The sequence below is a fragment of the Grampus griseus genome, assembly GCF_964374135.1.
Source record: "Grampus griseus genome assembly, chromosome: 12".
In the NCBI taxonomy this organism is placed as follows: Eukaryota; Metazoa; Chordata; class Mammalia; order Artiodactyla; family Delphinidae; genus Grampus; species Grampus griseus.
This window is the reverse complement of record NC_139006.1, coordinates 25,543,333-25,568,583: the sequence shown is the minus strand read 5'-3', so window position 1 is coordinate 25,568,583 and position 25,251 is coordinate 25,543,333. Positions and strand designations below refer to the sequence as shown.

The following is a 25,251-nucleotide window of genomic DNA, read 5'->3' as shown; positions in this document are numbered from 1 at the left end:
TTGAACTACTGAGGAGAGGTAAGTGGAGAAAACAGGTCTGATGACAGAACTCAGGAGCAGACAGAGGAGGAGGAACCACCTAGAGAGTGAGGAAGCACCTATGAGCACCAGGAGAGAGTGGTGTTTCAGAAGCCAAGATTATAAAGAGTTCCAAACAGGAATGCTTCACAACAACTGGAAAGCATTCAATGAATCTGCAATCAGCTGATGTGTGGTACCCTGGGTGGCAGTAAGTGGAGGGGAGTGGGGACAGGAGTGGAAGCAGCACAGGTGACTACTTTTAAAGAAGGCGAGGAGGAGAATGACTGGCAAATCCAAGGGAACAACCAAAAGGCACACGCTGTTATGAAAGTAGTGGGTGGGTCGAAGGCTGGCGGACCAGGTGGGGTGAAAAGAAGACTCCCCAAAACTAGGCAGGTGTGAGAAGGCAGCACACACTTCAGGCAAAGCAGAGGTGCATGCAAAGCTACAGAGGCCTGCGGGAACCTGTGGCAAGAGAGTAGGACCCAAGGGGACACGGATGGGGTTGAAGCCGGAGGCATAAGCAGGAAACAGGCCATGCTTAAATATCTACAATTTTACCCTGGGGAGGCACCAAAAGATGTTAGGCAGGGATTTTAAGCATGGCGGTATTTTTATGAAGTTCCCTCAGGTAGTAGTTTATTGAAGGAATGGAATGGGGAGGGGAGTGCACCAGGCAGGAGCCGTCTTAGCCAACTTGGAACGATGGTGGAGCCACAGCTTTGGAGAAAGTGGCCACAGGCAACTCAAGAAGTAGTGCCTACTTCATAAATCTCATGTTTCCTAGCTTGGTCCTGTTCAAATGCTCTCCATTCAATTAGACTATATTCCTCAATGGCAGAACTATACGTTCTAAATCACTTATGTCTTCTTTCTAGCAGCTGTAACCAAATTCACAGGGGAGAAACAAACAGTGGAGAAGAGACAAATCCTCCTAACAGAAGAACTTGGAGTAATATGTATAGATCCTCTCCCCTCCAGGAGGTGGGACTCAATCTCTCCCAGTCCCCACACCTTGCGGGCAGGCTGAACTTAGAGACTTGCTTCAAAAGAACAGAATGTGGGCCTCCCTGGTGGTGCAGTGGTTGAGAGTCCGCCTGCCGATGCAGGGGACACGGGTTCGTGCCCCGGTCCAGGAAGATCCCACATGCCGCGGAGTGGCTGGGCCCGTGAGCCATGGCCGCTGAGCCTGCGCGTCTGGAGCCTGTGCTCCACAACGGGAGAGGCCACAACAGTGAGAGGCCTGCGTACCGCAAGAAACAAAAACAAAAACAAAAGAACAGAATGTGAAGAGGGAAGGACAGTAACTTTACAGTGGAGAAGCCTGGCAGATACCACCTCCACCAGGCGATCAGTTACCACTACCAGTGACGTCATGTGGACACTGTGACTCCCTGATAGGATGAGGCGAGAAAGGCAGCTCATCTCTGTGATATTCTTTTCCCAAACCTGTAACCCCAGGCTAATAGTGAGAAGAACATCAGACAAACCCAAGTTGAGGGATATTCTACAAAATACTTGACGAGTACTCTTTAAGTCATGAAAAGAAAAGTGAGAAAACAGTCACAGAGAGACAGGCAGACATAACAACTAAATGCATGTAGTATCCTGGATTGGATCCTGGAACAGAAAAAGGAAATCAGTGGAAAAGCAAATTCCAAATAAAGTCTGAAATTTCTTTATACCAATGCTGGTTTCTCAGTTTTGATAAGCGCATACAGTAATGTAAGATGTTAATATCAAGGGAAACAGAAACTGGGTGGGGGCTTACGGGAACCCTCTGCACTATCCTGGCAACTTTTCTGTAAACCTAAAATTATTCCAACATAAAAGTTTATCTGAAGGTCTTCCACTAAATTATACCTCCAAAATTGATGACATAATTATAATTAACATGTAGAAAATATGGGCTTAATTTAATAAGTAGAAGGAAACATAAACATTTCATAATTATCTATTTTAACCCCCCATAAAAATAAAAATGAATGCCCAATGGAACAAAAATATTCCTAAAAAGGTAACTGAAAACTTTACCTAATTGAACTTTAAGTTATGTTCCACCTCAATCATTTGACAAACATTTACTAAATACCCAATATAGGCTAAATCTCACTGCAGATTGAAATAAATAGAACATCATCCCACCTGCCTTTCTCCCTTTGAGCATCCTTAAGAATAGGTATGATATTTGAAGGTATTTACTGCAAAACTACCTAAAAGAACAAAACCTGTATTGCCAAACGTAAGGATTAATACATTATGGAATATTTATATAACAGGTCACTATGCAGCCATTAAACTAAGTATGAAGATCGTATTAACTAAAGGTGAGATTCAAAATAAACCAACGGACTGCAGCTTAAAAATATTTATCTAGAAGAGGCAATATACAGAACAAGCTAGGATGATGGGACCATGAGTGATTTAAAACGTAATTTAAATTGTATTTTGTCTTACTATTTCTGTCTATTCTGTTGGGAGAAAAAAATAACCAGTGAGGGGTGGGTAATATAAGATAAGGCAGCTTGAAGGAAATAACTTGAGTTTTTAAATGAGTTCCTAAAGTTCTAAATACCTTCACAGGCTTTTGCTTCTTAACTTAAAAAACCAGACAGTATTTATGAAATAACAGTTTTCTGACACCCAGCAACAGGCAACACAGGCCAGCAAGCTGAGTCCTGTGACTGCCCCAGCTTACTGCCTGGAGTTTCCAGGTTTCAGTAAACAGAAGGGAAACCCAAATGGAGCCTGGTAGTCTCCCTGAGTTGAGACAGAATTCAAGATCTGGAGAGTCCAACTCAGAATTTCTGCGGCTGAGTACAGGAGAGGAGAACTTCAGAGAAGGTTGGGGAGATCCACAGAGGGTTCCCTCTGAGTGTCCAGCTGATAATGATCAGAGCTTGTGCATGATCAAATTCCAAGGCTGGGGAAGGAGCCACCAGAGAGGAGCAGATGGACTAATCCATGTGGAACAAGGCTGGGAACAGTTCCTCTTCTACCACTTTTCCAGTAAAGACCTCCTCACACCAGGACAAAAAACTGAGTCCTCAGAAAGGTGTTGACTCAGTACTGGGGCTAAATTAGCCTGTGACTAAAGGCTATTCTGGACTAAATGCTTAAAAGAGAGCTAAAATGCTTAAGAGAGAGTTTTCAAGGGATCAAAGTGTTCCAAGTAACTTAACTGCATCCCAGAAAAAAAAGTCCCAAAGTATTTAAAGAAATACCAAAAAAAGCCCTAGCACTCAATGTAAAATCCAGTGTCTTGCATCCAATCAACATCCAAACCCCCCCCCAAAATAAAAAATCCCCAGGAACTATATTCAATACCTTGCAATAACCTATAATGGAAAAGAATCTGAAAAAAACATAAATACTGAATATAATGAATCACTTTGCTGTACATCTGAAATACTGTAAATCAGTAAAAACAACAGCCACAAAACAAAAAAGCAGGAAAATACAATCTATAATGAAGAGAAAAGCCAATAAAAAAACATACCTAGGAAGTAGAGATGATACAATTAGTAGACAATCATGTGTACTGGTATAAATATACTCCATATGTTCGTGAACGTACAGCACAATATAAAGAGAGAAGTGGAAGGTATAAGAAAGACTCAAAATGAACTTCTAGAGATGAAAAAAATACAATGGTTGAAATTAGCAAGAGATTATACACTGAAGAAAAACCTGGTGACCTAGAAGACACAGCAGTAGAATCTAGCCAAAATGTAATGCAATGGAGACATCGGGGGAAACAGAGCACCAGCGAGCTGTGGGACAAGGTCAAGGAGATTAACATACATTTAATTGGAGTCTAACAACTTCACATGTACAAAATCCGAGGGAAAGTAAATATTTCTAGAAAAGTGCTAAATGTCAAGGAAAAAAGAAACATACAAGTGCTCTCTCTACACTGGTTTCCAACTTAGCAACAGGCACCACTTAGTAGCTGAGACTGTCATTACAACAGAGAGTGAAAACTTATGCTGATGCCCAAGTATTAGCTGAGAGAAGCTGCATTCAGATACCTATGGTATTAAGCTGAGATTATAAAAGAATTATTTTCGGATTCCCACTTGGACATACAGAAATAATTTGATATATTATGGACTCTGAGAAACAGAGGAGCCATTTCAAATCTACTACGTTTGCCAGCTGGAATGACAGCAGTCTTGCATGTGAAGGAAAAAAAAGGCCTGCTCCAAATTGCTCCATGAAAGCTGTACCCTTTATTCTTTAAAAAAGCATTATTCCAAAATTTCAGGATTTCTAGTTATTTGGTTATTAGAGTTTAGGAAAGAACCTTTATTCCTAAGACTTTATTCATCTGAATAGCTTTACTTTTGTGGTATAGTTCCTTTCACTGTTAGAAGTTCTCTGATCGTGTCTCATAAAATTGACCTTCCCCCGCCATCCTGAACTTTCCTGCTTTTTTTCTAGGTATATCTGGGTCTGTCCATGGCCCTGATGGCAGGGTGCTCAGCATGGTCACTACTCTCCAGTGCTGGTGGTGCCCATACCAGCTCCACTTCCAATTCGGCTACTGCATTCTCACACACACTCCAAGGCTGTGGGGTGTGAGGAGCCGCCCACAGGGCTGGCTTGTACTGCCAATTCTTCACACCCTCGACTCCTGATCACACCTCCTCCTCTCAAAGTCATACTTACTACAGTGCAAACAGCAACAACAGTTAACAGGATTGATGCAGCACTTTCAAGTCTTGTTTCCCCCAGGTCAAGACTTTTATTTTTGATGTATATTACATATGAGGCATATTTTCACTTTACATCATGTTTACTCACAATTATTGATATATTGTGCTGTCTTGTTTCTTATATGGACATCACTCAAGATACTTATAGTTGGGTGGTGATAATAAAAAGAAATCTTATGAACAATTCTTATTTAATAATATCTACAACTTACTGAGTGTTTACTATGTGTCAGACATTGCTCTATGTTAATATCTGTGAACCTCTTTCAGAAGGTGGTATTTATTTAAGGTGGGTTAAAAAGCACAGCAGGGTTTCATAGGCAGTCTATGAGGAAAGGCTTGCAGAAGGAAGTAGCCACAGGAACTAAAGCATGGAAGGCTGGGTACAAGTGCGAAGTTGTCCAGTACAGCTGGAGTTTAGAGCTCATCTGGGCGAAAAGCAAAAGGTAACATCACACAAAGAAAGCTGAGAAATCTGTACTTTATTCTTTTTTTTTTTAATTTTAAAATTTTATTTATTTTTTTATACAGCAGGTTATTAGTCATCAATTTTATACAACACATCAGTGTATACATGTCAATCCCAATCGCCCAATTCATCTCACCACCCCCACCCCCGCAGCTTTCCCCCCTTGGTGTCCATAGGTTTGTTCTCTACATCTGTGTCTCAATTTCTGCTCTGCAAACCGGTTCACCTGTACCATTTTTCTAGGTTCCACATATACGCATTAATATACGATATTTGTTTTTCTCCTTCTGACTTACTTCACTCTGTATGACAGTCTCTAGATCCATCCACGTCTCAACAAATGACCCAACTTCGTTCCTTTTTATAGCTGAGTAATATTCCACTGTATATATGTACCACATCTTCTTTATCCATTCGTCTGTCGATGGGCATTTAGGTTGCTTCCATGACCTGGCTATTGTAAATAGTGCTGCAATGAACATTGGGGTGCATGTGTCTTTTTGAATTATGGTTTTCTCTGAGTATATGCCCAGTAGTGGGATTGCTGGGTCATATAGTAATTCTATTTTTAGTTTTTTAAGGAACTTCCATACTGTTCTCCATAGTGGCTGTATCAATTTACATTCCCACCAACAGTGCAGGAGGGTTCCCTTTTCTCCACATCCTCTCCAGCATTTGTTGTTTGTAGATTTTCTGATGATGCCCATTCTAACTGGTGTGAGGTGATCCCTCATTGTAGTTTTGATTTGCATTTCTCTGATAATTAGTGACGCTGAGCAGCTTTTCATGTGCTTCTTGGCCATCTGTATGTTTTCTTTGGAGAAATGTCTATTTAGGTCTTCTGCCCATTGGGCTGTTTGTTTTCTTAATATTGAGCTGCATGAGCTGTTTATATATTTTGGAGATTAATCCTCTGTCCGTTGATTCATTTGCAAATACTTTCTCCCATTCTGAGGGTTGTCTTTTCATCTTGTTTATGGTTTCCTTTGCCGTGCAAAAAACTCTGAAGTTTCATTAGGTCCCATTTGTTTATTTTTGTTTTTATTTCCATTACTCTAGGAGGTGGATCAAAAAAGATCTTGCTGTGATTTATGTCAAAGAGTGTTCTTTCTATGTTTTCCTCCAAGAGTTTTACAGTGTCCCGTCTTACATTTAGGTCTCGAATCCATTTTGAGTTTATTTTTGTGTATGGTGTTAGGAAGTGTTCTGATTTCATTTTTATACATGTTTTGCCAGCACCACTTATTGAAGAGACTGTCTTTTCTCCATTGTATATCCTTGCCTCCTTTGTCATAGATTAGTTGACCAGAGGTGCATGGGTTTATTTCTAGGCTTTCTATCTTGTTCCATTGATCTGTGTTTCTGTTTTTGTACCAGTACCATATTGTCTTGATGACTGCAGCTTTGTAGTATAGTCTGAAGTCAGGGACTCTGATTCCTCCAGCTCCGTTTTTTTCCCTCAAGAGTGTTTTGGCTATTCAAGGTCTTTTGTGTCGCCATACAAATTTTAAGATTTTTTCTTCTAGTTCCGTAAAAAATGCCATGGGTAATTTGACAGGGATTGCATTGACTGTAGATAGCTTTGGGTAGTATAGTCATCTTCACAATATTGATTCTTCCAACCCAAGAACATGGTATATCTCTCCATCTGTTGGTATCATCTTTAATTTCTTTCATCAGTGTCTTATAGTTTTCTGCACACAGGTCTTTTGTCTCCCTAGGTAGGTTTATTCCTAAGTATTTTATTCTTTTTTTTGCAATGGTAACTGGGAGTGTCTCCTTAATTTCTCTTTCAGATATTTCATCATTAGTGTATAGGAATACAAGAGATTTCTGTGCATTAATTTTGTATCCTGCAACTTTACCAAATTCATTGATTAGCTCTAGTAGTTTTCTGGTGGCATCTTTAGGATTCTCTATGCGTAGTATCATGTCATCTGCAAACAGTGACAGTTTTACTTTTCTTTTCCAATTTGTATTCCTTTTATTTTTCTTCTCTGATTGCCATGGCTAGGACTTCCAAAACTATGTTGAATAATAGTGATGAGAGTGGATATCCTTGTCTCATTCCTGATCTTAGAGGAAATACTTTCAGTTTTTCACCACTGAGAATGATGTTTGCTGTGGGTTTGTCATATATGGCCTTTATTATGTTGAGGTAGGTTCCCTCTATGCCCACTTTCTGGAGGGTTTTTTAGCATAAATTGGTGTTGAATTTTGTCAGAAGTTTTTTCTGCATCTATTGAGATGATTATATGGTTTTTCTTCTTCAATTTGTTCATGTAGTGTATCACATTGATTGATTTGCATATACTGAAGAATCCTTGCATCCCTGGGATAAATCCCACTTGATCATGGTGTATGATCCTTTTAATGTGCTGTTGGATTCTGTTTGCTAGTATTTTGTTGAGGATTTTTGCATCTATATTCATCAGTGATATTGGTCTGTAATTTTCTTTTTTTGTAGTATCTTTGTCTGGTTTTGGTTATCAGGGTGATGATGGTGGCTTCACAGAATGAGTTTGGGAGTGTTCCTTCCTCTGCAGTTTTTTGGAAGAGTTTGAGAAGGATGGGTTAGCTCGTCTCTAAACATTTGATAGAATTCACCTGTGGAGCCATCTGGTCCTGGACTTTCATTTGTTGGAAGATTTTTAATCATGGTTTCAATTTCATTACTTGTGATTGGTCTGTTCATATTTTCTATTTCTTCCTGGTTCAGTCTTGGAAGGTTATACCTTTCTAAGAATTTGTCCATTTCTTCCAGGTTGTCCATTTTATTGGCATAGAGTTGCTGGTAGTAGTCTCTTAGGATGCTTTGTATTTCTGCGGTGTCCGTTGTAACTTCTCCTTTTTCATTTCTAATTTTATTGATTTGAGTCCTCTCCCTCTTTTTCTTGATGAGTCTGGCTAATGGTTTATCAATTTTGTTTATCTTCTCAAAGGACCAGCTTTTAGTTTTATTGATCTTTGCTATTGTTTTCTTTGTTTCTATTTCATTTATTTCTTCTCTGATCTTTATGATTTCTTTCCTTCTGCTAACTTTGGGTTTTGTTTGTTCTTCTTTCTCTAGTTCCTTTAGGTGTAAGGTTAGATTGTTTATTTGAGATTTTTCTTGTTTATTGAGGTAGGCTTGTATAGCTATAAACTTCCCTCTTATGATTGCTTTTGCCGCATCCCATACGTTTTGGATCATTGTGTTTTCATTGTCATTTGTCTCTAGGTTTTTTTGTTTTTCGTTTTTTTTTTTTTGCGGTACGCAGGCCTCTCACCGCTGTGGCCCCTCCTGTTGCGGAGCACAGACTCTGGATGCGCAGGCTCAGCGGCCATGGCCCACGTGTCCAGCCGCTCCGCGGCACGTGGGATCCTCCCAGACCAGGGCACGAACCCGCGTCCCCTGCATCGTCAGGCGGACTCTCAACCACTGTGCCACCAGGGAAGACTTCTAGGTATTTTTTGATTTCCTCTTTGATTTCTTCAGTGATCTCTTGGTTATTTAGTAACGTATTGTTTAGCCTCCATGTGTTTGTGTTTTTTATGTTTTTTCCCCTGTAATTCATTTCTAATCTCATAGTGTTGTGGTCAGAAAAGATGCTTGATACGATTTCAATTTTCTTAAATTTACTGAGGCTTGATTTGTGACCAAGATGTGATCTATCCCGGAGAATGTTCTGTGCGCACTTGAGAAGAAAGTGTAATCTGCTGTTTTGGGATGGAATGTCTTATAATTATCAATTAAATCTATCTGGTCTCTTGTGTCATTTAAATTAAAGCTTGTGTTTCCTTATTTCTTTTGTGTCTGGATGATCTGTCCATTGGTGTAAGTGAGGTGTTAAAGTCCCCCACTATTAATTGTGTTACTGTCGATTTCCTTTTATAGCTGTTAGTAGTTGCTTTATGTATTGAGGTCCTCCTATGTTGGGTAAACATATATTTGTAATTGTTATATCTTCTTGGATTGACCCCTTGATCATTATGTAGTGTCCCTCCTTGTCTCTTGTAACATTCTTTATTTTAAAGTGTATTTTATCTGATATTGAGTATTGCTACTACAGCTTTCTTTTGATTTCCATTTGCATTGAATATCTTTTTCCACCCCCTCACTTTCAGTCTGTATGTGTCCCTAGGTCTGAAGTGGGTCTCTTGTAGACAGCATATAGATGGGTCTTGTTTTTGTATCCATTCAGCAAGCCTGTGTCTTTTGGTTGGAGCATTTAATCCATTCATGTTTAAGGTAATTATCGATATGTATGTTCCTATGACCATTTTCTAAGTTGTTTTGGGTTTGTTTTTGTAGGGCCTTTTCTTCTCTTGTGTTTCCCACTTAGAGAAGTTCCTTTAGCTTTCGTTGTAGAGCTGGTTTGGTGGTGCTGAGTTCTCTTAGCTTTTGCTTGTCTGTAAAGCTTTTGATTTCTCCATCGAATGTGAATGAGATCCTTGCTGGGTAGAGTAATCTTGGTTGTAGGTTCTTCCCTTTCATCACTTTAAGTATATCATGCCACTCCCTTCTGGCTTGTAGAGTTTCTGCTGAGAAATCAGCTGTTAATCTTATGGGCGTTCCCTTGTATGTTATTTGTCATTTTTCCCTTGCTGCTTTCAATAATTTTTCTTTGTCTTTAATTTTTGCCAATTTGATTACCATGTGTTTTGGCGTGTTTCTCCTTGGGTTTATCCTGTATGGGACTCTCTGCGCTTCTTGGACTTGGGTGGCTACTTCCTTTCCCATGTTAGGGAAGTTTTCGACTATAATCTCCTCAAATATTTTCTCTGGTCCTTTCTCTCGCTCTTCTCTTTCTGGGATCCCTATAATGCGAATGTTGTTGTGTTTAATGTTGTCCCAGAGGTCTCTTAGGCTGTGTCTTCATTTCTTTTCATTCTTTTTTCTCTATCCTGTTCCGCAGCAGTGAATTCCACCATTCTGTCTTCCAGGTCACTTATCTGTTCTTCCGCCTCAGTTGTTCTGCTATTGATTCCTTCTAGTGTAGTTTTCATTTCAGTTATTGTATTGTTCATCTCTGTTTGTTTGTTCTTTAATTCTTCTAGGTCTTTGTTAAACATTTCTTGCATCTTCTCAATCTTTGCCTCCATTCTTTTTCCCAGGTCCTGGATCATCTTCATTATCGTTATTCTGAATTCTTTTTCTGAAAGGTTGCCTGTCTCCACTTTATTTAGTTGTTTTTCTGGGGTTTTATCTTGTTCCTTCATCTAGTACATAGTCTTCTGCCTTTTCATCTTGTCTATCTTTCTGTGAATGTGGTTTTTGTTCTACAGGCTGCAGGATTGTAGTTCTTCTTGCTTCTGCTGTCTGCCTTCTGGTGGATGAGGCTATCTAAGAGGCTTGTGCAAGTTTCCTGATGGGAGGGACTGGTGGTGGGTAGAGCTGACTGTTGCTCTGGTAGGCAGAGCTCAGTAAAACTTTAATCTGCTTGGCTGATTGGTTGGTTGGGGCTGGGTTCCCTCCCTGTTGGTTGTTTGGCCTGAGGGAACCCAACACTGGAGCCTACCTGGCCTCGTTGGTGGGGCTAATGGCTGACTCTGAGAGGGCTCACGCCAAGAAGTACTTCCCAGAACTTCTGCTGTCAGTGTCCTTGTCCCCACAGTGAGCCACAGCCACCCCCCACCTCTGCAGGAGACCCTCCAACACTAGCAGGTAGGTCTGGTTCAGTCTTCCCTTGGGTCACTCCTTCCCCTGGGTCCCAATGCACACACTACTTTGTGTGTGCCCTCCAAGAGTAGAGTCTCTGTTTCCCCCAGTCCTGTCGAAGTCCTGCAATCAAATCCCACTAGCCTTCAAAGTCTGATTCTCTAGGAATTCCTCCTCCCGTTGCCAGATCCCCAGGTTGGGAAGCCTGACGTGGGGCTCAGAACCCTCACTCCAGTGGGTGGACTTCTGTGGTATAAGTGTTCTCTGATCTGTGAGTCATCCACCCAGCAGTTATGGGATTTGATTTTACTGTGATTGTGCCCCTCCTACCGTCTCACTGTGGCTTCTTCTTTGTCTTTCGATGCGGGGTATCTTTTTTGGTGAGTTCCAGTGTCTTCCTGTCGATGACTGTCCCGCAGCTAGTTGTGATTCTGGTGTTCTGACAAGAGGGAGTGAGAGCACGTCCTACTCCGCCATCTTGGTTCAGGCTCTAAATTCCTTTAGTAAAGACAATTCCCAAATCTGTACTTTATTCTGATAACAGAAAGAATTCTCCAGCCACGAGAGTGACACTATCAGAAATACAGGTATTTCCAGAGACTGAAGGAGGCTAAACAGAGAAATATTAAGACCAGTAAAAAGCCTACAGTTGTAATTCTCAAAATATTTATATGTCTCACTACTTTGAAATTACAGTAGTTGTCACATCTGCTGCTTGATCTTGCTATTTAAGGCATTAATAAAGAAGCACACACATTAAAGATGTATTTTCTTAATATTAAAAAAAACCAGTACTTCAACATAACCGATTTCCTTGGTAACCTTACATAATTTATTCTATTCATTTCAGACCACTAATCTGATCTGGCAGTGAGGACCTCCTCAGGAGAACATGCCTCTCACAAAGGATCTCCTGCATCCCTCGCCAGAATAGGACACACAACAAGAAGCACCTGCTGCAGAGCCCCACCTCCTACTTCATGGATGTGAAATGCCCAGGATGCTATAAAACCACCACCATCTCTAGCCAGGCACAAACAGTAGTTTTGTGTGTTGGCTGCTCTAATGTCCTCTGCCAGCCTACAGGAGGAAAAAGCAAGGCTTACAGAAGGATGCTCCTTCAGTTGGAAGTAGCACTAAAAGCACCCTGAATCAAGATGAATGGGAAACGATCCCAATAAACATTATTTTGGATTAAAAAAAACAAAACAAACCAAAAAACAACCCACTAATCCGAGAAGGAGCCACAGGTTTCACTGACTACCTAAAAGATCCATGACACAAAAAAGATTAAGAACTCTTATTATCAGGGCAATTTACAGATTCAGTGCAAATGGCAGAGACAGAAAACTAGTACATAGAAGTTTGTACTCAAGAGAAAAAATGTCAGTTGGGATCTTGAAGGAGGCACAATGAATAAACTTAAAACCATTCAAATGTTAAAATCAATTTTATCAGGTATTCATTAATCGTCTACATTGTTAAGCGCTATGGATACTACAGCGAAAACAGAAAATTCCTTACTCTCATAAACTTTATACAACATGGGGGAAATATAAAGAGACATGTATTAGGGGACTTCCCTGGTGGTCTAGTGCAGCAGGGGGCACAGGTTCAATTCCTCGTCAGGGAACTAAGATCCCACAAGATGCGTGGCAAGGCCAAAGGAAGAAAAGGGGGGGTGGGGTAAGGAGACATATATTAAAAATAGATAAATTATGATAGATACTAAGAAAAAATGCAAATGCTATAATTAACATCATCATGGATAACTAGAGAACTTGGTTTAAATTAGGGGCTCAGGGAAGGCTCTTCCTCTCTAAGGAAGTGGCATTTAAAACAGAGACCTGAAGGACAGGCTGGAATTAGCCAGGTGACGGGTAGCTGAGAAGGCAAGTGTTCTACTGAACAGAGAGAGGTTAGGCAGGTGAATCTGTGGACCCCAAAGAAGGCTACTGGTGGCGGGCACATACCAAGCCAAGAGCACATGGCTCAGGATGAGGCTGTGACCTGGAAGTTGTGCTAAGGGTTTAAGACTCATCTTAAGTGCACTTCCACTTTAAGGAAGGACTAAAAGTACCCAATTTATATTTGTAAATGCTCTCTCCAGCTGTGATATGAAGAATAAATTGTAAAAAGGAAAGAGTGAATAAAGAAACCATTTGAAACACTGCAATAGCACCAGTAAGAGATGGTAGTGGCTTGGACTAAGCAACAAGCACATAACTGGCATTTTAAGCCAGTCAGTTCATTGTACGAAATCATGCCGCCCACTGCAGAACATTCGGCGTCCCAGACTCGAGGGCACTGTGAACCAGCAGCACTCTCAAATCAGTAAAATACTCACAAAAAGAAAAAGCAGCACACCTCTAAGGGCAGTGGTAAAGCCTCTGGAATGTACAAGATGACGACAGTGGAGACAGGAGGAGTTACTGAGATTGAAAAGGAAAGGTGCTGACTGGGATCTAGTGAGCAAGGTGGGTGAACAGGCCAGATAATACTGTCAAGGTCAAAAATGAGCTGTGCATATGGGAGAAAAAATTTGCAACATGTAGGACTTGTATTTAGAGTATATAAAGAACTCTTACAACTTCAAAATAAGACAAACAACCCAAAATTTTAAATAGGCAAAAGAACAGACACTTTTTGTGTGACAATACACACACACAAAGATGAATGATGTCATAAGGGAAATGTAAATTAAAACCACATAACATACCCATTAGAATAGCTAAAATGAAAAAGAATGACCATACCAAGTGCTGATGAGGTTGTAGAAAAGCTAGAACTCTCATACCCTGCAGGTGGAACTACAAAATGGTACAATCACTATGAAAAGGCTTGGTGGTTTCTGAAAAATTAAATGCACACTCACCATACAACCCAGCAGTTCCACTCCTAATTATTTACTCAAGAGAAATGAAAATATATGTCTATGACAATAGCCAAGATACGTACACAACCTAGGTGTCCACTAATGGATGAATGGATAAGGAAGACGTAGTATACGTGTACAATGGAATACCAGTCAGCTGTAAAAATGAAAGAAATCTGCCACAACATGGACGGACCTTGAGGGCATTACACTAAGTGAAATAAGTCAGACAGAGAAAGACAAATACCACATGATGTCACTTATACATGGAATCTAAAAAACAAAACAAACAAAACAAAACCCAGGTGGTTGCCAGAGGGGTAGGGGGTAGGGATGGGGGGGAAACAGGTAAAGGGGGTCAAGAGGTACAAACTTACAGGTATAAAATAATTAAGTCACGGGGATGCAAAGTACAACATAGGGAATACAGTCAATGATACTGTATTGACTTTGTATGGTGACAGATGGTAACTGTGCTTATTGTGGTGATCATTTCACAATGTATACAAATGTCAAACCACTATGTGGTACACATGAAACTAATAAAATATTGTATGTCAAATTACTTCAATTAAAAAATAAAGAAAATATACATCCATAGAGACTTGTATACAAATGTCTGTAGGAGCTTTATTCATAACAGTCACGAACTTGGAACAACCCAAATAGTCATCAACAAGGAAAGAGTAAACAAACTGTGTGTCACCGTGCAATGGAAGAGCACTGAGCAACAAAAGGGAAATGACTACACGCGACAACAAGGATGAACCTGGAAAACCCTATGCTAAGTGAAAAAGCCAGGCAAAAAAGAGCAAAGACTTCTAAATTCCATTTATCTGAAACGCTAGGTAAGCTGAGGCTGATCTACAGTGATAGAAAACTGATCCATGGTTGCCCGAGCTGAAGACTGACAGCAAAGGGCACAAGGGTACTTCTTCCTGGGGTTATGTAATGTTCCATATCTCCACTGTGGTGGCGGTTACACAGGGTATATATTTGCCAAGACTCAACTGAACTTTGCACAAAGAAAAGGTCCATTTTGTTATAGATAAATTATACCTCAGGGCTTCCCTGGTGGCGCAGTGGTTGAGAGTCTGCCTGCCGATGCAGGGGACGCAGGTTCGTGCCCTGATCCGGGAAGATCCCACATGCCGCGGAGCGGCTGGGCCCGTGAGCCATGGCCGCTGAGCCTGCGCGTCCGGAGCCTGTGCTCCACAAAGGGAGAGGCCACAATAGCGAGAGGCCCGCATAGCGCAAAGAAAAAGAAAAAAATTATACCTCAAAAGGTGATTTTTAAAAACTGAGCTATGCTACAAAACTGTGGGGCTGATTTTCTCTCATGGTTCATATGCTCATACTGAGGACAATTTCATAGGAAGTGTTACAAACAGGTTTTGAGCAATGGCAACATCATTAGAATAAATGCCCAGGCTTCCACAGTCATTTCTGAGGCTTTGGCGTAAATATAACATTTCTGGTACATTCAGGCTTTCTCCCCATCCTCCCCAGCCCCCTGTCATTACAGTCATTTCATAGCAGAGGCTCAATAATATTTGTGGATAATAAAGTTTGTCTAATGAAGGAGTTATCTCCTCATGCATTAGCACCGCATACTGTACACGTTGTTAAGCAACTAAAATGCTATCAACTGTTAATGGGTTATTTTTAGAGAAAGCTATTAAGCTGTTCTCTAAGCTACCCATTTCGGTGCACTTTAATTATCTGAACACAAAACCACAGTACTTTGTTTCACAGATAAAAATTAACTTGTCTTCAGATGCTAAGTAAGTTAGACTGATCCAAATTAATGTTCCAAAAGTAAGTAGGTAGATAATACAAATGACTGCTTTAAAAGAAAACGTATTCGTTCCTTTAGCCTGATTCTCTCATAATTTACTAACCAAGAAAGCCAGTGCAAAGGTTTCTTTAGAGTGTGTGAACCATTCAGTGAGCAAATAAAAGCTAAAGTCATTTTAGCTGTAAAACCATCATAATTTTACATTATTTTAAGACTGAGTGCTCCAATAATACTTCAGATATTGCAACTTAAAATCTGATGTCATGAACACATGTGCACCCTCTCTAGGAAAGGTGCTCCATACAGCCCAGAGCTTGAACAAATTTGGTTGTCTACATATGCATTTTTAAATCTCTTCAGTAATAGGGGCCAAAGAGTCAGGTGAGTTCCAATTCTGGCCCATTCCCTTACTAGCTGAGACATCACTGAACTACCCAACACCTCTGAGCAACCATTTGCTTGACTCAAAAATGAAGAAAGCCTATGGGGTTATGAAGATTGCAAAAACAGCAGATGAAAAGCCTGAAAGATATTAGACCATCCCCAAAAAAGTGGAAGTCATTTTTAATTACTTTATTATTTTTTATTAATTTATCCAATGAAACCATAAAAAGAAAGTAACATCAGAAAAAAAAACTAGACTTCAAATCAGGAGGTCTGAGTTTTAGTCCTAGCTTGGCTATGCCCTGTATGTCTGCCCTGATAGTGTTGGCCAAGTTACAAAAAGAAGATACCATTATTCTGTGTTCAGGCTTCTTCCAAACATAAGTGCAAAACTTCTTTAAAAATTTTTTATATGTACACAAGAGACTGGAAAAAAACCCACATCCAATTATATGACTGAATGTACATACATACATATATATGCATAGATATAGCCATAGAAAGATGAAGACTTGTAGTGACTTATACTCAGTAAAGGTTCTACAAATTTTTGGTGGGCTCAAGTACACAAATTATTAAAGGAAAAAGTATGAAAAACATTTCTCTCCGATTAATAGGAAAAATGCGTCTCTATTACTAGATCTAAGATACCCCATCAGAATTTAGTACCGTGACTATCATCATCCTAAAACCCCACAACCATAAACTCTGTTATTTGAAGCACACTAGAGCAGCACAAAGTCAGAGTTAGTACTCTGCAACAGATCCAATCAGTACTCTAATCCAAGCACTCCTCTTTAGAAATGACCTTTGGAGTTCACCTATGCTCTGGACTTGTCATGAGAGAGACCCTGATGAAGCAGATGGGCTACTACTCACTTGTGGATCATCCCCCTACATTTCCTTCCTCCTCAGATATTCTCTTCTGCCTTCACTGGCCAAGAATTCTAGGACGGTCCAGGTCGGGCTGGCTCGCGGTGAGCTCTTAGAACAGCCAGACATATTGAACCAAGACTAAGAGCATCGAGTCTCCTCCAGTGCTATGCATTCCGGGTAGCCGCCCAGGCAGCTCTGCGCACCTCTGGCCCTGAAGTTGAGTGAGACACTGAGAGAGGACCTCAGTAACCATAATGACCACCGCTTACTGAGCCCTCAGCACAGTGCTGAGAGCTTCAGAAAAACCTTTACTTGCTGTCTTCACCACAACCCTATGGCGGTAAAGCACAGCCCCTACTTTACAGGTGAAGAAACTATGGCAGAAGGGAGGAGTCAAGTAACTTGTCTCTGATTACACAACCAGCAGCCAACAGAACTGGGATTTAATCCCAGGCGTGCTGACCTCCAAAACCCCTGTTTCTCAGCCACTACACCATGCGAGGGTCAGTAGTCCTCCACTGGCTATGCCCTTTTGCTGGTGATGAACCAAGGTTTGGCTCATGATTCTGACGGGGCAACTGTAAAGAAGCTGAGGACAGCAGACAATGAGGACAAAAACAAAAATCATAGTACTGACCACGATACAGAAAGCATTCTGCTTCCCAAGGGAGCCGATCCATTTTGAAGGTTCTGGCTATTTAGATCTTCTTCATCAGGATAAGCCAAAACCTAAAACCTGTCTCCTCTGAAACAAGAGGCAAATATGTCCTGTAAATGAGGTGTGGGAGAGCAGACCTGAAGGCAGGAGATGAAAAGGCAAACCAAACATGAGGGGAGGGAGGTGAGATCAGGGTCTGAATGGGGACAAGTAACAAGATATGCTGGAGACCAGCAGGAATGAGAATCCAGAGATTTTTAGTAGTGTCGATCGTGACAATCCAGTAATTTTCTTTAGCATATACCATCAGCCTGTAAGATCAGACAAAATAAACAGTTGGGTTCTCGTAAAAATGGGAGTGGAGTCGTCAAAAGAGAGGAGAGGTCAGCAGACAGATCCAGACCCAGGCCAGACAGGACTAGGAGATTAGGAAACCATAAAGGTGAGGATCTCAAGTGGGGGTACAGGGGAGAAGGAGCAGGAGGAAAGGGAGCTACAGTCCGAAAGAGGATGACCTACTTCGTAAGGCCACCCTTGCTCACCTTTGAAAACTGTACCCCAATGAGTCAAGTCAGAGAAAGAAAGGCTCGGATGATCATCCCCATCATGGAAACTTTAGGTCAGTCAAGAAATGCAAGTTTCTCACGAACTGCCCCAATGTCAGAAATATTAACACCCACCCAGACCTATGGAAGACGGAAAAGTGTTTAAACTGGAAGCAAACAGCATTATTATCTAAACTGAAAAGAACTGCCCGCACAACTAAGCAGACAGTGAGATGTTACACAACAGATGCTAAACTAGGTAAAGTAGAAAACTGTAACATACAATTATAACTCTAAAATACCAGTAAAAAAATCTCCAGTCAGAGCTGGAAAACTAATTTTACTTCTTTCCAATAAAAAACCTTCTACAGTTGGAGTTGTTTTTTTCTTTCCCCAACCCATCATGATAGAAGAGGAAGTAGATAAGGAAAGGAAGACCCTGAACAAAATCTGATAATCATTCATATGTATGCATCATAAAATATACGCAATTAACTCTCAAACACTGCTGGTGGGAAGACAGGTTATAAACCCTTCTGGACAGGTTGGTAGGACAGTCCTTACCAAAATCAAACATCTGCACCTATCTTTTGATTCAGCAATCCCGCTCCTAGGATTCTACCCTAAACATACATCTCCAGTGATATGAAAATACATAAGCACAAGGTAATTCACCGCAACATTATTTGTAACCGCAAAATACTAGCAGCAACCTAAATACTCATACACTGGAGAAAGGCTGAATGAACTATGATACACTCACATGGTGGAGTACTATGCAGCTGTAAAAAAGGAATGAAAAAGATCTACAAACTAACACGGAGTGGTTCCAAGATACAATGTTAAGTAAAAAAGCAAAGTATAAAAGATTTATACTATGCTACCCTTCATATAAGAAAGAAGAGTTATAAAAAAACATAAATGTATCTGCTTATCTGTATAGCAGAAATATAGAAAGGATAAACCCAGAACTAAAGAGATCGACTGTATACAGGGGATGAGTGGGAAAGTGGTGAAGGGGAGGATGGGAACAGGGTGGTAGGGATGAGAAGGGAGGGACTGTTCCTTGAGTATACCTTGTGTGTAGCTCTTACTCCGAGAGTCACAGTCATATCACATATTCAAAAAACTAAAGAAACAAGAATGAGGATACGGGAAGAACCCCAAATGGAACACCAACAGTAACAAATGAACCTAACTGTATTACAAATCAATGACATAACCACACTGAAGGGCATGAGGAACTAGAAACCAGTCTAAGCAACTTTAGAAAACAGTATTTTAACTGCATGCTGTAAAGCTAAAGCAGGAAAGGGCTGAACACAAATCCTGTAATCTAATTAGTGAACATGTTTCTCACAAGGATATGGGTTAGCAATTCTGCATCTACTTTATGTATAAACAGAATGGGACTGAACAAATAAGCAAACAAAATGGAAGATAATGAGAGCCAGGCTGGGGAAAGAATACAAGCAAGAGGAAAGGCTAAAATAAACCACATGGTGTTGGATTGGAATCAGGGACATCAGTATGAACTCATAGTTTTTAACATATACACAGACAGAGAAATACAGATGTGTGTATGTGTGGGTTGGTGTACACACATCTATTTTCCCAGCTCTGTTCACTAAGAAGACTTAGAAGCAACTACACCCCAGTAGCAACGAGCACACTTTGCCCTTAAAAAGGTAAACAAGGGTGGGGTTTGTTGAAAGCAGTCACTCTGAAGGAGCAAACAAAGGTCGAAGTTGCAACAATTTGAAATAAAAAATGACAATACTGGATTACAAACCTACAGAATATAACAAATACCCATGAGTTCATACTGACACAAATAAGTAAGTGAATAAATCAGTGGGGAGAAGGAACAGCTCTTTCTCACAGAGGCACTCCAATCAGATGGAATGAGGAAAATAGAAAAACTGTCATTAGGTAAATACCACAATAATTTTTTCAGAAAAAGGTCCATGGATGGATGCTTAATCTAGTGAGTAGAAATCTGAGAAGAAACAGGGCATCTGCTTAGTCTCAAAGTACATCCTCTAAGATATTTATTAATTACAAAGGGGTAAATAGATGGACCCCATCTTAACCAGGTGATTAAAGTTAACATCCCTAAGGATAAAATATCTCCACAACACCAATTCTCTGATGTGATGTATCAAGAAAGGCACATCACTTCTGTTAAAACTGCATAATCTCATTCCATTCATGAAAAACCATCAGACAAACACAAACTGAGGGACAGCCTACAAAAATAACAGTCCAGGGCTTCCCTGGTGATGCAGTGGTTAAGAATCCACCTGCCAATGCAGGGGACACACGTTCAAGCCTTGGTCCGGGAAGATCCTACATGCCGTGGAGCAACTAAGCCTGAGCGCCACAACTACTGAAGTCTGCGTGCCATAACTACTGAAGCCCACAGGCCTAGAGCCCATACTCTGCAACAAGAGAAGCCACCGCAATGAGAAGCCCGCACACCGCGACCAAGAGTAGCTCCCGCTCACCACAACTAGAGAAAGCCCGCGCACAGCAACAAAGACCCAACACAGCCAAAAATAAATAAATACAATAAATAAATTTACAAAAACAACAATCCAATACTCATTAAAAGTGTCACGGTTATGAAAGACAGAGGAAGGCTGAAGAAATGTCACAGTTGGAAGAGACTAAGGAGACACAACAATTAAATGCAAAATGAGAACCTGGAAGAAAAAATGACATTGGGGGAAAATGGGAACTGTGAATAAGGTCTGCATCTAGTATTGTACCAGTTTTAATTTCTTGGTTTTGATGACATTCCTACAGACATACACCATGTTCACATTAGGAAAAGGTGGTTACATGGGAACTCTCTAGACTATTTTTGCACCTTTTTTCTAAGTCTAAAATTATCTCAAAATAAAAAATTACATCCTTTTGTTAAAATTATATGCATATATGTATATTTGTGTGTGCATGTGTGTAACAAAGATTTTAAAAAGAGAACAGAGAATGAGAAGAATGTGAAAAGAGAGAATGATGGAGCCACTGCCATGATTCTTGATAATTTCCCAATTCCTCAATTGAGTCCTCCTTCCCTTAGGTCCTGGCCTGAGTCCCTGTGTTTCAATAATCTGAGAGTGTACACAAAGGATCCCCAAAGACTTCAGAGACTGTAGTGGGATAACTGAGGACATGGAAAGGAGACGTGACCCATGAGCCCACCCCCAGCAAACTGGGGGCTGGCGAATAAGCCAGAACTGCAAACAGTCCTGATTGCTTTGAGCCCCCCCCGGCAAACCGGGGGGCATGCGAATAAGCCAGAGTTGTGAACAGTTCTGAATGCTTCGAGCGCCCCCCCCCCCGCCCCGGCAAACCGGGGGCCTGCAAAAGAAGCACTGAGTGCTTTGGGCACTGATCCATGAGATGTCCTCAGTATAATCAGAGTGGTGGGAACGCAAGGAAATGTCCTTGTGCTACTTCAGTATAATCAAAATAATGGTGGGAACTTTGTGCTGTTTTTGCGCTCAAGGAGGAAGCACAGCAGGTGCTCACGAAAGCCAATTATTGCTCGTATAATTAATAAAAACATAGGATGCTGCTTTGGCACTTCTGAAATGTTAAGAAAACAAGTCTTAAAGTGTAAATCTAGATAATGCTTTAATAAAAGTTACCACAGCAAGACAGACGGCGCTGTTTTGCCTGAGCGAGCGGCAGCCCTCTACTGCTGTGCTTTGGCACAATTCATCTCGTGTGATGAGCTTAGTTTCGGCCCTGTCCTAAGAAACTACAACAGAGACCGACAAGAATTCCATAGGATCCTGGTCAGCACAACCAAGAATTTCTCAAATGTTTCATTGCTCAAGTTACTGTGGAAATCTTATTTCTGAAATCAGTTTCTTTTCTTTTCTCCCCATATTATCTCTTCACTTTTGCCCTCGGCCAATAAATATATCTGTTGCCAGACACAATCAAAGATCCAGACAGAGAGGAACACTGCCAGAGACAGTGGCTGCCCCCAGGTAACTCCCAACACTGATCCTCCGCACACTTAGAGTGACAGCTGATCTCCAGGACAACTGCTCAAACTAGGGCCTGTACCCCGAAAAATCTACCCATGTGACAGACTGTCAAGTATCTGAAGAAACAACCTTAAAACTAATCAAGTTTTATTTTGGGTCAAGTTACAAAAGCCCTGGTCTTGGAAGTCCTGAATCTGAATTCAAGTTCTTGCACTGTCACAACTCTGTGCTTGTAACCATGGGCAATTCTCTTAACCTTGCTGAACCTCAATATCTCCCCCATAAAATGGAAAGAATACTTATCTCTCATATATAGGCTTATTTGGAAGAATAAGTATCTGCGAACTCACTTCATAAATTCAATACAAATGCAAACAATACCACTGCCACCTACGTGACAACAATTTTATCAGAGTTCCAGCCCAACAATCTCTCTTTTTTTTTTTTTTTGGCGGTATGCGGGCCTCTCACTGTTGTGGCCTCTCTCGTTGCAGAGCACAGGCTCCGGATGCACAGGCTCAGCGGCCATGGCTCACCGGCCCAGCCGCTCCGCGGCATGTGGGATCCTCCCAGACCGGGGCACGAATCCGTGTCCTCTGCATCGGCAGGCAGACTCTTAACCACTGCACCACCAGGGAAGCCCAACAATCTCATGTTTTAATTATTTCATTATCATTTTAAAATAAATCAGTTAATAATTATATCAATTTTCAGTTCATCACTGTACACTGTATTATTTTAATTTTCCTTATATTCCCATTAGATATAAAAATTATGCTAATTTTTAAGAACACAACAACTATATAAAACTTTAAAAGAATTAAGTCCTACCATATAGTCTAAATATCTTAGCCAAAGCTACCCAATGCGAGGGCTAGGATTAACACTTGGTCCTTCCTCTGAATTCTGTGTTCTTTCCATTATGTAAAAATGTGCCCAGAAAGTCTTACACAACAGAACTTTGGGAAGCACTAAGTGAGAAGTGGTACAGAATGCCGCCTCCTTCAAAACTCAACAAAATAAACATGTTATAAACAAAGAACAAAGATAAGACTCAACTGAAGGAACACAGCAAGCAAATTTTAAAGGGCAACCAGGAGCGGGAGTGGCCACTAAGCACAAACAATACAGGTCCAGGAGAAAAGGAGCAGGCTTAGCAGAGTCATCTCTAAGAATGGAGATAAAGACAGAATGGGACTCATAAACACATTTAAAGTGTTACACACAAGGGGAATGCTAAATAAAAACAGACCAGAATATATTCTGCAGAACCGTGACATATTACAAAAGAATTTAAAATAAAAATAGAATTCTGCAAATAGCAGAATCAGAATTTAAAAAAAAAAGAATAAGTCAAGCAGAATGTAAATTAAAAAATAATAATTTATAAGGTAACAATAACAGAAATCAGTTAAATAGACGGAAGAGAGTGCAGATGATACCATCAGAGCTGGAAAACAGATTAAAAAAGAATTAGGGACTTTCCTGGCGGTCCAGGGGTTAGGACTCTGTGCTTCCACTGCAGGGGGCACAGATTTGATCCCTGATCAGGGAACTAAGACCCTGCAAGCCGCACACCACGGTCAAAAAATAAAAATAAAAGAATTAAGCTACAATAACAGAGGCCCACAAAAAGAGTTAAGATTAACTGTTTAAGATCAGAGAGACAGTAAAATTAGAAAATAAATAAATAAAAATCAGAGAGAAAATAATCAAATAATATTTTTTGAATTAAAAACAAAAAAGATATCATTGGCAAGAATAAAAGAATAGTGTGCCTATCAATCAGGGTTAAATCCAAGAGGAAGAGGCTCAAAAAGGAAGAATAACCAGTGGCAAAAGGAGGAAAAACGAAGATCTCAGAATGCAGAAAGAGATGAGAAAATGATGCACACCCGGGCCCAACTATGAGAAGTAAAATAAGTGAAGATGGTTATTCGCCAAGTTCATTTTACAGAGCCAATGCCAAATAGCAACTAATGACTCTGAAAAGTAAATCTTGACAACTTAACAAAATAGTAAAATGTAAAATGCATGTGAAAAGAAGCCGGAATGTAAAAGGGCACCCCTTCCCCCAGCTCCACGTTGGCAGGAGGCTTTCTGCACAGGGGCTGATTACTGGGGAAAATATGGGGAGTGACTGCTAGGTGCAGGGTTTCCTTTTGGGGTGATAAAAACGTTCTGAATTAGATATCACCGCCCCTCAAAAAAAGCATGGTCTCATTAAAAAAAAAAAAAAATTCTTTTTTCAGATCGGTATATCAGGGGCTAACACTTAAAGAGTTCAACGAATTCCCTGGCGGTCCAGGGGTTAGGACTGGCGCTTTCACTGACTAGGGCCTGGGTTCAATCCCTATCCCGAGAGCCGCACAGCGTGGCCCAGAGTTCAACCTGAAAAATCTCTTCACTCTGGAGAGCTACCAGCAACCAAGACCAGGCACAAGAGCAAGGAGAAAAACTGGCTCTGAGTTCTGGGAGTAGGGAAGAGGGAGAGAAAAGGCATCCTGATGATATATACGTTTTATCTTGGCCAACCCACTCCACCAGAGTATGAAAACTGACAAGGATTCAAGGTAGAAGCCCTGCTAAGAAGTTAAAGAGCAGACATCTGGGCAAAACAAGAGTAAAAAGCCTTATAATACCAGGTTATAGTTAAAAATAATAAACTAGACCAATGGAACAAACAGATTCCAGAAAGACACAGGTAAATACCTCTAAGTTTAATATGAAAACTCATGTGAAATTAGACAAGGTGTCTAATACTGCTAAAATTATACTCTTAATATGGAATAAAATACATAAAGCATATAAATGCAGCATTCTTCTCTGCAATCATTTCCACACAGCTTAAAAGACTAAATTAAAGGTTAAAGGCCTTCATGTATTTCACCAATTCTGAAGCAATAAAAGAACACAGCAAACAATTAGTTGATGAATTTGATTATACAAATATTTTTAAAGCTTTCAGAAAAAAATTTAAAGGCTTTCAGAACATTAATGCTTAGCTTCTAGTGCATAAACGGTTCCATAACTTGAATACAGTTCAAACATCAGATAAGTGAGTAAAACTTAGAAAAAAGTTTGGCCTCACAAATAACCAAAAACAAGGCACCTAAAAGGTTTATCTCATTTCTATTCAATTACATATAAATAAAAGAATAATACCATGTTGTCACAGCAAGAGGGAACCGGGGCTGGGGTGGGGGACACAGAGCAAAGAGGGACTTTTAAAGATTAACAGGGACAGGTGCCTGGGTGGGGG

General features: G+C 40.5%; 1 protein-coding gene and 1 pseudogene across 3 annotated transcripts in view; one reads left to right on the top strand and one right to left on the bottom strand.

Moving 5' to 3' along the window:
• MAPK1 (mitogen-activated protein kinase 1) overlaps nt 1-25,251 on the bottom strand; it is a 95,251-nt gene that overhangs the window by 46,256 nt on the left and 23,744 nt on the right. The gene's annotated exons all lie outside the window — the stretch shown is intronic.
• On the top strand, nt 11,742-11,983 carry LOC309831312 (small ribosomal subunit protein eS27-like; annotated as a pseudogene). The gene has a single exon. The product of its transcript is annotated as a small ribosomal subunit protein eS27-like (transcript).